This window comes from Diorhabda sublineata, chromosome Y (assembly GCF_026230105.1).
Source record: "Diorhabda sublineata isolate icDioSubl1.1 chromosome Y, icDioSubl1.1, whole genome shotgun sequence".
Lineage (NCBI taxonomy): Eukaryota > Metazoa > Arthropoda > Insecta > Coleoptera > Chrysomelidae > Diorhabda > Diorhabda sublineata.
In genome coordinates this window covers 4,340,804-4,352,323 of record NC_079486.1, presented here as the reverse complement: position 1 = coordinate 4,352,323, position 11,520 = coordinate 4,340,804, and positions in this window count along the sequence as shown.

The window sequence follows — 11,520 nt, the reverse complement described above, 5'->3', positions numbered from 1 at the left end:
GTCATAGTGAAACACACTTCCCGAATATTATATTATTATGGGGGTGACACATTCAATGGCAGAGCATCGAAGACTTGACTTTTTTTTACGAAACGTGGCGTTGTCGAAATCACATAAGGCATTTCCAAATGAGCTACCGAATTCCATCCTCCCTTCACCGTTTCGACAATTAACAATTCTCTCCCACTTTTTGATTAGTTTTGTTGAGAAAAAACAATGCCATTAGTGAGCCTTTTTGGATTTTCTCGTCTCCGTCAAGTCATAGTGAAACACACTTTCCGAATATTATATTATTATGGGGGTGACACATTCAATGGCAGAGCATCGAAGACTTGACTTTTTTTTACGAAACTTGGCATTGTAGGGATCACATGAGGCGTTTCCAAATGACCTACCGAATTCCATATTTCCTTCACCGTTTCGACAACTAACAATTCTCTTCCACTTTTTGATTAGTTTTTTTAGGAAAAAATGTCATTAGTGAGACTTTTTGGATTTTCCCGTCTACGTCAAGTCATAGTGAAACACACTTTCCGAATATTATATTATTATGGGGGGTGACACATTCAATGGCAGAGCATCGAAGACTTGACTTTTTTTTACGAAACGTGGCATTGTCGGAATCACATAACGTTTTTCTAAATGACCTACCGAATTCCATCTTTCCTTCACCGTTTCGTCAATTAACAATTCTCTCCCACTTTTTGATTAGTTTTGTTGAGAAAAAACAATGCCATTAGTGAGCCTTTTTGGATTTTCCCTCTCCGTCAAATCATAGTGAAACACACTTTCCGAATATTATATTATTATGGGGGTGACACATTCAATGGCAAAGCATCGAAGACTTGACTTTTTTTTACGAAACTTGGCATTGTCAGAATCACATAAGGCATTTCCAAATGAGCTACCGAATTCCATCTTCCCTTCACCGTTTCGACAATTAACAATTCTCTCCCACTTTTTGATTAGTTTTGTTGAGAAAAAACAATGCCATTAGTGAGCCTTTTTGGATTTTCCCTCTCCGTCATGTCATAGTGAAACACACTTTCCGAATATTATATTATTATGGGGGTGACACTTTCAATGGCAGAGCATCGAAGACTTGACTTTTTTTTACGAAACTTGGCATTGTCAGAATCACATAACGTGTTTCTAAATGACCTACCGAATTCCATATTCCCTTCACCGTTTCGACAATTAACAATTCTCTCCCACTTTTTGATTAGTTTTGTTGAGAAAAAACAATGCCATTAGTGAGCCTTTTTGGATTTTCTCGTCTCCGTCAAGTCATAGTGAAACACACTTTCCGAATATTATATTATTATGGGGGTGACACATTCAATGGCAGAGCATCGAAGACTTGACTTTTTTTTACGAAACTTGGCATTGTCGGAATCACATGAGGCGTTTCCAAATGACCTACCGAATTCCATATTTCCTTCACCGTTTCGACAACTAACAATTCTCTTCCACTTTTTGATTAGTTTTTTTAGGAAAAAATGTCATTAGTGAGACTTTTTGGATTTTCCCGTCTCCGTCAAGTCATAGTGAAACACACTTTCCGAATATTATATTATTATGGGGGGTGACACATTCAATGGCAGAGCATCGAAGACTTGACTTTTTTTTACGAAACGTAGCATTGTCGGAATCACATAACGTTTTTCTAAATGACCTACCGAATTCCATCTTTCCTTCACCGTTTCGACAATTAACAATTCTCTCCCACTTTTTGATTAGTTTTGTTGAGAAAAAACAATGCCATTAGTGAGCCTTTTTGGATTTTCCCTCTCCGTCAAATCATAGTGAAACACACTTTCCGAATATTATATTATTATGGGGGTGACACATTCAATGGCAAAGCATCGAAGACTTGACTTTTTTTTACGAAACTTGGCATTGTCAGAATCACATAAGGCATTTCCAAATGAGCTACCGAATTCCATCTTCCCTTCACCGTTTCGACAATTAACAATTCTCTCCCACTTTTTGATTAGTTTTGTTGAGAAAAAACAATGCCATTAGTGAGCCTTTTTGGATTTTCCCTCTCCGTCATGTCATAGTGAAACACACTTTCCGAATATTATATTATTATGGGGGTGACACTTTCAATGGCAGAGCATCGAAGACTTGACTTTTTTTTACGAAACTTGGCATTGTCAGAATCACATAACGTGTTTCTAAATGACCTACCGAATTCCATATTCCCTTCACCGTTTCGACAATTAACAATTCTCTCCCACTTTTTGATTAGTTTTGTTGAGAAAAAACAATGCCATTAGTGAGCCTTTTTGGATTTTCTCGTCTCCGTCAAGTCATAGTGAAACACACTTTCCGAATATTATATTATTATGGGGGTGACACATTCAATGGCAGAGCATCGAAGACTTGACTTTTTTTTACGAAACTTGGCATTGTCGGAATCACATGAGGCGTTTCCAAATGACCTACCGAATTCCATATTTCCTTCACCGTTTCGACAACTAACAATTCTCTTCCACTTTTTGATTAGTTTTTTTAGGAAAAAATGTCATTAGTGAGACTTTTTGGATTTTCCCGTCTCCGTCAAGTCATAGTGAAACACACTTTCCGAATATTATATTATTAGGGGGGGTGACACATTCAATGGCAGAGCATCGAAGACTTGACTTTTTTTTACGAAACGTGGCATTGTCGGAATCACATAACGTTTTTCTAAATGACCTACCGAATTCCATCTTTCCTTCACCGTTTCGACAATTAACAATTCTCTCCCACTTTTTGATTAGTTTTGTTGAGAAAAAACAATGCCATTAGTGAGCCTTTTTGGATTTTCCCTCTCCGTCAAATCATAGTGAAACACACTTTCCGAATATTATATTATTATGGGGGTGACACATTCAATGGCAAAGCATCGAAGACTTGACTTTTTTTTACGAAACTTGGCATTGTCAGAATCACATAAGGCATTTCCAAATGAGCTACCGAATTCCATCTTCCCTTCACCGTTTCGACAATTAACAATTCTCTCCCACTTTTTGATTAGTTTTGTTGAGAAAAAACAATGCCATTAGTGAGCCTTTTTGGATTTTCCCTCTCCGTCATGTCATAGTGAAACACACTTTCCGAATATTATATTATTATGGGGGTGACACTTTCAATGGCAGAGCATCGAAGACTTGACTTTTTTTTACGAAACTTGGCATTGTCGGAATCACATGAGGCGTTTCCAAATGACCTACCGAATTCCATATTTCCTTCACCGTTTCGACAACTAACAATTCTCTTCCACTTTTTGATTAGTTTTTTTAGGAAAAAATGTCATTAGTGAGCCTTTCTGGATTTTCCCCTCTTCGTCAAGTCATAGTGAAACACACTTTCCGAATATTATATTATTATGGGGGTGACACATTCAATGGCAGAGAATCGAAGACTTGACTTTTTTTTTACGAAACTTGGCATTGTCAGAATCACATAAGGCATTTCCAAATGAGCTACCGAATTCCATCTTCCCTTCACCGTTTCGACAATTAACAATTCTCTCCCACTTTTTGATTAGTTTTGTTGAGAAAAAACAATGCCATTAGTGAGCCTTTTTGGATTTTCCCTCTCCGTCATGTCATAGTGAAACACACTTTCCGAATATTATATTATTATGGGGGTGACACTTTCAATGGCAGAGCATCGAAGACTTGACTTTTTTTTACGAAACTTGGCATTGTCAGAATCACATAACGTGTTTCTAAATGACCTACCGAATTCCATATTCCCTTCACCGTTTCGACAATTAACAATTCTCTCCCACTTTTTGATTAGTTTTGTTGAGAAAAAACAATGCCATTAGTGAGCCTTTTTGGATTTTCTCGTCTCCGTCAAGTCATAGTGAAACACACTTTCCGAATATTATATTATTATGGGGGTGACACATTCAATGGCAGAGCATCGAAGACTTGACTTTTTTTTACGAAACTTGGCATTGTCGGAATCACATGAGGCGTTTCCAAATGACCTACCGAATTCCATATTTCCTTCACCGTTTCGACAACTAACAATTCTCTTCCACTTTTTGATTAGTTTTTTTAGGAAAAAATGTCATTAGTGAGACTTTTTGGATTTTCCCGTCTCCGTCAAGTCATAGTGAAACACACTTTCCGAATATTATATTATTATGGGGGGTGACACATTCAATGGCAGAGCATCGAAGACTTGACTTTTTTTTACGAAACGTAGCATTGTCGGAATCACATAACGTTTTTCTAAATGACCTACCGAATTCCATCTTTCCTTCACCGTTTCGACAATTAACAATTCTCTCCCACTTTTTGATTAGTTTTGTTGAGAAAAAACAATGCCATTAGTGAGCCTTTTTGGATTTTCCCTCTCCGTCAAATCATAGTGAAACACACTTTCCGAATATTATATTATTATGGGGGTGACACATTCAATGGCAAAGCATCGAAGACTTGACTTTTTTTTACGAAACTTGGCATTGTCAGAATCACATAAGGCATTTCCAAATGAGCTACCGAATTCCATCTTCCCTTCACCGTTTCGACAATTAACAATTCTCTCCCACTTTTTGATTAGTTTTGTTGAGAAAAAACAATGCCATTAGTGAGCCTTTTTGGATTTTCCCTCTCCGTCATGTCATAGTGAAACACACTTTCCGAATATTATATTATTATGGGGGTGACACTTTCAATGGCAGAGCATCGAAGACTTGACTTTTTTTTACGAAACTTGGCATTGTCAGAATCACATAACGTGTTTCTAAATGACCTACCGAATTCCATATTCCCTTCACCGTTTCGACAATTAACAATTCTCTCCCACTTTTTGATTAGTTTTGTTGAGAAAAAACAATGCCATTAGTGAGCCTTTTTGGATTTTCTCGTCTCCGTCAAGTCATAGTGAAACACACTTTCCGAATATTATATTATTATGGGGGTGACACATTCAATGGCAGAGCATCGAAGACTTGACTTTTTTTTACGAAACTTGGCATTGTCGGAATCACATGAGGCGTTTCCAAATGACCTACCGAATTCCATATTTCCTTCACCGTTTCGACAACTAACAATTCTCTTCCACTTTTTGATTAGTTTTTTTAGGAAAAAATGTCATTAGTGAGACTTTTTGGATTTTCCCGTCTCCGTCAAGTCATAGTGAAACACACTTTCCGAATATTATATTATTAGGGGGGGTGACACATTCAATGGCAGAGCATCGAAGACTTGACTTTTTTTTACGAAACGTGGCATTGTCGGAATCACATAACGTTTTTCTAAATGACCTACCGAATTCCATCTTTCCTTCACCGTTTCGACAATTAACAATTCTCTCCCACTTTTTGATTAGTTTTGTTGAGAAAAAACAATGCCATTAGTGAGCCTTTTTGGATTTTCCCTCTCCGTCAAATCATAGTGAAACACACTTTCCGAATATTATATTATTATGGGGGTGACACATTCAATGGCAAAGCATCGAAGACTTGACTTTTTTTTACGAAACTTGGCATTGTCAGAATCACATAAGGCATTTCCAAATGAGCTACCGAATTCCATCTTCCCTTCACCGTTTCGACAATTAACAATTCTCTCCCACTTTTTGATTAGTTTTGTTGAGAAAAAACAATGCCATTAGTGAGCCTTTTTGGATTTTCCCTCTCCGTCATGTCATAGTGAAACACACTTTCCGAATATTATATTATTATGGGGGTGACACTTTCAATGGCAGAGCATCGAAGACTTGACTTTTTTTTACGAAACTTGGCATTGTCGGAATCACATGAGGCGTTTCCAAATGACCTACCGAATTCCATATTTCCTTCACCGTTTCGACAACTAACAATTCTCTTCCACTTTTTGATTAGTTTTTTTAGGAAAAAATGTCATTAGTGAGCCTTTCTGGATTTTCCCCTCTTCGTCAAGTCATAGTGAAACACACTTTCCGAATATTATATTATTATGGGGGTGACACATTCAATGGCAGAGAATCGAAGACTTGACTTTTTTTTTACGAAACGTGGCATAGTCGGAATCACATAACGTTTTTCTAAATGACCTACCGAATTCCATCTTCCCTTCACCGTTTCGACAAATAACAATTCTCCTCCACGTTTTGATTAGTTTTGTTGAGAAAAAATAATGTCATTAGTGAGCCTTTTTGGATTTTCCCTCTCCGTCAAGTCATAGTGAAACACACTTTCCGAATATTATATTATTATGGGGGTGACACTTTCAATGGCAGAGCATCGAAGACTTGACTTTTTTTTACGAAACTTGGCATTGTCAGAATCACATAACGTGTTTCTAAATGACCTACCGAATTCCATATTCCCTTCACCGTTTCGACAACTAACAATTCTCTTCCACTTTTTGATTAGTTTTGTTGAGAAAAAATAATGTCATTAGTGAGCCTTTTTGGATATTCCCCTCTCCGTCAGGTCATAGTGAAACACACTTCCCGAATATTATATTATTATGGGGGTGACACATTCAATGGCAGAGCATCGAAGACTTGACTTTTTTTTACGAAACGTGGCGTTGTCGAAATCACATAAGGCATTTCCAAATGAGCTACCGAATTCCATCTTCCCTTCACCGTTTCGACAATTAACAATTCTCTCCCACTTTTTGATTAGTTTTGTTGAGAAAAAACAATGCCATTAGTGAGCCTTTTTGGATTTTCTCGTCTCCGTCAAGTCATAGTGAAACACACTTTCCGAATATTATATTATTATGGGGGTGACACATTCAATGGCAGAGCATCGAAGACTTGACTTTTTTTTACGAAACTTGGCATTGTCGGGATCACATGAGGCGTTTCCAAATGACCTACCGAATTCCATATTTCCTTCACCGTTTCGACAACTAACAATTCTCTTCCACTTTTTGATTAGTTTTTTTAGGAAAAAATGTCATTAGTGAGACTTTTTGGATTTTCCCGTCTCCGTCAAGTCATAGTGAAACACACTTTCCGAATATTATATTATTATGGGGGGTGACACATTCAATGGCAGAGCATCGAAGACTTGACTTTTTTTTACGAAACGTGGCATTGTCGGAATCACATAACGTTTTTCTAAATGACCTACCGAATTCCATCTTTCCTTCACCGTTTCGTCAATTAACAATTCTCTCCCACTTTTTGATTAGTTTTGTTGAGAAAAAACAATGCCATTAGTGAGCCTTTTTGGATTTTCCCTCTCCGTCAAATCATAGTGAAACACACTTTCCGAATATTATATTATTATGGGGGTGACACATTCAATGGCAAAGCATCGAAGACTTGACTTTTTTTTACGAAACTTGGCATTGTCAGAATCACATAAGGCATTTCCAAATGAGCTACCGAATTCCATCTTCCCTTCACCGTTTCGACAATTAACAATTCTCTCCCACTTTTTGATTAGTTTTGTTGAGAAAAAACAATGCCATTAGTGAGCCTTTTTGGATTTTCCCTCTCCGTCATGTCATAGTGAAACACACTTTCCGAATATTATATTATTATGGGGGTGACACTTTCAATGGCAGAGCATCGAAGACTTGACTTTTTTTTTACGAAACGTGGCATAGTCGGAATCACATAACGTTTTTCTAAATGACCTACCGAATTCCATCTTCCCTTCACCGTTTCGACAAATAACAATTCTCCTCCACGTTTTGATTAGTTTTGTTGAGAAAAAATAATGTCATTAGTGAGCCTTTTTGGATTTTCCCTCTCCGTCAAGTCATAGTGAAACACACTTTCCGAATATTATATTATTATGGGGGTGACACTTTCAATGGCAGAGCATCGAAGACTTGACTTTTTTTTACGAAACTTGGCATTGTCAGAATCACATAACGTGTTTCTAAATGACCTACCGAATTCCATATTCCCTTCACCGTTTCGACAACTAACAATTCTCTTCCACTTTTTGATTAGTTTTGTTGAGAAAAAATAATGTCATTAGTGAGCCTTTTTGGATATTCCCCTCTCCGTCAGGTCATAGTGAAACACACTTCCCGAATATTATATTATTATGGGGGTGACACATTCAATGGCAGAGCATCGAAGACTTGACTTTTTTTTACGAAACGTGGCGTTGTCGAAATCACATAAGGCATTTCCAAATGAGCTACCGAATTCCATCTTCCCTTCACCGTTTCGACAATTAACAATTCTCTCCCACTTTTTGATTAGTTTTGTTGAGAAAAAACAATGCCATTAGTGAGCCTTTTTGGATTTTCTCGTCTCCGTCAAGTCATAGTGAAACACACTTTCCGAATATTATATTATTATGGGGGTGACACATTCAATGGCAGAGCATCGAAGACTTGACTTTTTTTTACGAAACTTGGCATTGTCGGGATCACATGAGGCGTTTCCAAATGACCTACCGAATTCCATATTTCCTTCACCGTTTCGACAACTAACAATTCTCTTCCACTTTTTGATTAGTTTTTTTAGGAAAAAATGTCATTAGTGAGACTTTTTGGATTTTCCCGTCTCCGTCAAGTCATAGTGAAACACACTTTCCGAATATTATATTATTATGGGGGGTGACACATTCAATGGCAGAGCATCGAAGACTTGACTTTTTTTTACGAAACGTGGCATTGTCGGAATCACATAACGTTTTTCTAAATGACCTACCGAATTCCATCTTTCCTTCACCGTTTCGTCAATTAACAATTCTCTCCCACTTTTTGATTAGTTTTGTTGAGAAAAAACAATGCCATTAGTGAGCCTTTTTGGATTTTCCCTCTCCGTCAAATCATAGTGAAACACACTTTCCGAATATTATATTATTATGGGGGTGACACATTCAATGGCAAAGCATCGAAGACTTGACTTTTTTTTACGAAACTTGGCATTGTCAGAATCACATAAGGCATTTCCAAATGAGCTACCGAATTCCATCTTCCCTTCACCGTTTCGACAATTAACAATTCTCTCCCACTTTTTGATTAGTTTTGTTGAGAAAAAACAATGCCATTAGTGAGCCTTTTTGGATTTTCCCTCTCCGTCATGTCATAGTGAAACACACTTTCCGAATATTATATTATTATGGGGGTGACACTTTCAATGGCAGAGCATCGAAGACTTGACTTTTTTTTACGAAACTTGGCATTGTCAGAATCACATAACGTGTTTCTAAATGACCTACCGAATTCCATATTCCCTTCACCGTTTCGACAATTAACAATTCTCTCCCACTTTTTGATTAGTTTTGTTGAGAAAAAACAATGCCATTAGTGAGCCTTTTTGGATTTTCTCGTCTCCGTCAAGTCATAGTGAAACACACTTTCCGAATATTATATTATTATGGGGGTGACACATTCAATGGCAGAGCATCGAAGACTTGACTTTTTTTTACGAAACTTGGCATTGTCGGAATCACATGAGGCGTTTCCAAATGACCTACCGAATTCCATATTTCCTTCACCGTTTCGACAACTAACAATTCTCTTCCACTTTTTGATTAGTTTTTTTAGGAAAAAATGTCATTAGTGAGACTTTTTGGATTTTCCCGTCTCCGTCAAGTCATAGTGAAACACACTTTCCGAATATTATATTATTATGGGGGGTGACACATTCAATGGCAGAGCATCGAAGACTTGACTTTTTTTTACGAAACGTAGCATTGTCGGAATCACATAACGTTTTTCTAAATGACCTACCGAATTCCATCTTTCCTTCACCGTTTCGACAATTAACAATTCTCTCCCACTTTTTGATTAGTTTTGTTGAGAAAAAACAATGCCATTAGTGAGCCTTTTTGGATTTTCCCTCTCCGTCAAATCATAGTGAAACACACTTTCCGAATATTATATTATTATGGGGGTGACACATTCAATGGCAAAGCATCGAAGACTTGACTTTTTTTTACGAAACTTGGCATTGTCAGAATCACATAAGGCATTTCCAAATGAGCTACCGAATTCCATCTTCCCTTCACCGTTTCGACAATTAACAATTCTCTCCCACTTTTTGATTAGTTTTGTTGAGAAAAAACAATGCCATTAGTGAGCCTTTTTGGATTTTCCCTCTCCGTCATGTCATAGTGAAACACACTTTCCGAATATTATATTATTATGGGGGTGACACTTTCAATGGCAGAGCATCGAAGACTTGACTTTTTTTTACGAAACTTGGCATTGTCAGAATCACATAACGTGTTTCTAAATGACCTACCGAATTCCATATTCCCTTCACCGTTTCGACAATTAACAATTCTCTCCCACTTTTTGATTAGTTTTGTTGAGAAAAAACAATGCCATTAGTGAGCCTTTTTGGATTTTCTCGTCTCCGTCAAGTCATAGTGAAACACACTTTCCGAATATTATATTATTATGGGGGTGACACATTCAATGGCAGAGCATCGAAGACTTGACTTTTTTTTACGAAACTTGGCATTGTCGGAATCACATGAGGCGTTTCCAAATGACCTACCGAATTCCATATTTCCTTCACCGTTTCGACAACTAACAATTCTCTTCCACTTTTTGATTAGTTTTTTTAGGAAAAAATGTCATTAGTGAGACTTTTTGGATTTTCCCGTCTCCGTCAAGTCATAGTGAAACACACTTTCCGAATATTATATTATTATGGGGGGTGACACATTCAATGGCAGAGCATCGAAGACTTGACTTTTTTTTACGAAACGTAGCATTGTCGGAATCACATAACGTTTTTCTAAATGACCTACCGAATTCCATCTTTCCTTCACCGTTTCGACAATTAACAATTCTCTCCCACTTTTTGATTAGTTTTGTTGAGAAAAAACAATGCCATTAGTGAGCCTTTTTGGATTTTCCCTCTCCGTCAAATCATAGTGAAACACACTTTCCGAATATTATATTATTATGGGGGTGACACATTCAATGGCAAAGCATCGAAGACTTGACTTTTTTTTACGAAACTTGGCATTGTCAGAATCACATAAGGCATTTCCAAATGAGCTACCGAATTCCATCTTCCCTTCACCGTTTCGACAATTAACAATTCTCTCCCACTTTTTGATTAGTTTTGTTGAGAAAAAACAATGCCATTAGTGAGCCTTTTTGGATTTTCCCTCTCCGTCATGTCATAGTGAAACACACTTTCCGAATATTATATTATTATGGGGGTGACACTTTCAATGGCAGAGCATCGAAGACTTGACTTTTTTTTACGAAACGTGGCGTTGTCGAAATCACATAAGGCATTTCCAAATGAGCTACCGAATTCCATCTTCCCTTCACCGTTTCGACAATTAACAATTCTCTCCCACTTTTTGATTAGTTTTGTTGAGAAAAAACAATGCCATTAGTGAGCCTTTTTGGATTTTCTCGTCTCCGTCAAGTCATAGTGAAACACACTTTCCGAATATTATATTATTATGGGGGTGACACATTCAATGGCAGAGCATCGAAGACTTGACTTTTTTTTACGAAACTTGGCATTGTCGGGATCACATGAGGCGTTTCCAAATGACCTACCGAATTCCATATTTCCTTCACCGTTTCGACAACTAACAATTCTCTTCCACTTTTTGATTAGTTTTTTTAGGAA